The sequence below is a fragment of the Pseudoliparis swirei genome, chromosome 24 (assembly GCF_029220125.1).
Source record: "Pseudoliparis swirei isolate HS2019 ecotype Mariana Trench chromosome 24, NWPU_hadal_v1, whole genome shotgun sequence".
NCBI lineage: Eukaryota > Metazoa > Chordata > Actinopteri > Perciformes > Liparidae > Pseudoliparis > Pseudoliparis swirei.
The window spans coordinates 15,095,034-15,096,853 of record NC_079411.1 but is presented as its reverse complement, the minus strand read 5'-3'; the positions used below and the strand labels follow the sequence as shown (position 1 = coordinate 15,096,853).

Here is a 1,820-nt window from a genome sequence, read left to right as displayed (position 1 = left end):
GTCTCCAGGAAACAACAGCACTCCAGCTTAGTCCTCTTTCAGTTCTTCTGCACAAAAGACAAGTCGGCCTTAATAGTGAGTTGAGAGAAATTCACCAGCATGTTGGTCGGTAATTCATAATAGGTTAAGCCTGATATCTGCTGTCCCCTTCCGCAGCTCCATGTGCCTCCCAGGTCTTTCTCTTCTTGCTGGCTGCCCTGGTACCTGCCCTGGCACCTGCCTTGTTTTTTATGGGATAGTAATCATAGATATTCTCTGTTAAATTGCAGTGTGATGACAAACTCCAGACGAGAACGTGTCCTAAGAAGCCTCTGTGTCTACCTCAATGAGGATGATGAAACTCTCATCAAGGAATACATGGTAAGTCGATGTTATTTCACTCTGGTCTTTGACGACTGATCCTACTTGTTGGAATCTTTTTAGTATTTAAGCGGCACTCGGGTCAATTTGTGGTTTCTTGCCCATAGAACCGCAACTTGGAAGAAGCGGACAGGGAGTCGGCCACCATGGGACTTCATGTCGTTCGGAAAGAGGGTGCTGATGCAGGGGAAGAGCCTGAGCATGTCGGAGTGGTGATCGAGGGTGTGGAGCTGCTGAGCAACCTGGGAAGCGTTTCTTTTGGATTTTCCATGCTTTTTGGACTGATTTACTGTCTCAACATGAGCTACCCACAAGGGCTCAAATTCACATTTGAGTTCCTCCAGAAGGTGCTGATGAACTTGGATGGCAACAATCTTTCTCCTAAGGTTCAAGCACTTAAAATTAAGATGCTCCAGTAAACTCACTTATAGGTCTGAAGGCCTCATGTTTTGTTTTACATTTTATTTTAGATCTTAAAGAGGATTGTCTTTTTCTCTCTCCCCACTTAAGGAACCAAAACAAACTTTAATTTGTATTGACATTTGCTCATTAACAATATTATTTGTGTTAGATAGTGGTATATTCAGACAAATCTTGTTCATGGGTCAAGATCATTCCCTTTCACTGATGCCTGGTGCTAATGTTCGGTGGTCAATATTATTCCCTCACTGAGGCCTGCCATTTATTCCAGAAGCTTCCAAATTGTGTTCATTTAAGTGGTATGGCGAGGCAAAAAAAACCTGAAGAGTTGTGATGTTAATAAATGTTTAATAAATAAATGTTTGACTTTAATTTGACATGTGTGGCTTTTTCAAAATATTAGGTTCATGTAATCTAACCAAATACATTGGGTTTATGCATTCGACCTGAGTAAGTGCAATTTAATTGATTTAATGTGGAGTTATCTAATTTAGTCATGTTGAATGAACATGATTAAGAAACGGATTGAAAATATTAGGTTAATCCAAATACATTGGGTTTATGCATAATACCTGAGTAAGTGCAATTTAATTGATTTAATGTTGAGTTATCTAATTTATTCATGTTGAATGAACATGATTAAGAAACATGGATTGAAATTTGATTTTTTACATTAGAGCTATGTGATCAAAATAGATGGAAAATTGTCATGTAATTGAAATGCATCCATTTTAACATTTGGGTTTAAATATTTTTTTGAGTGTGGGCACACTGACTTCGGGTGAGCATCCTGGCAGTGGCTGCAGACGTGGAGGAATGCGCAGTTGGGGTAAGTGCACACATTTTCATTAAAATTATTGCAGACCGGCTGGTTATTTACTCTGGGCATCTTCCGGCCACAGTTCAACTTTCCTCGCGGGACCTGGATCCAGTTAACAGCTGGTGTGGTCGGATCCATAGTTGGCCTTAACTTCACGCTCCGTGGGGAGAAACAGTATGGTAGAGCAGGCTGCAAGCCGCCCACTGTCATGACCAGCAGC

At 40.9% G+C, this 1,820-nt stretch overlaps 1 long non-coding RNA gene across 1 annotated transcript; it reads left to right on the top strand.

Moving 5' to 3' along the window:
- Positions 1-278: 278 nt before the first annotated feature.
- LOC130190636 (uncharacterized) lies at positions 279-1,152 on the top strand. Its single transcript, XR_008831006.1, has 2 exons — positions 279-360; positions 468-1,152. It is a non-coding gene; the product is annotated as an uncharacterized LOC130190636 (long non-coding RNA).
- Positions 1,153-1,820: the final 668 nt, after the last annotated feature.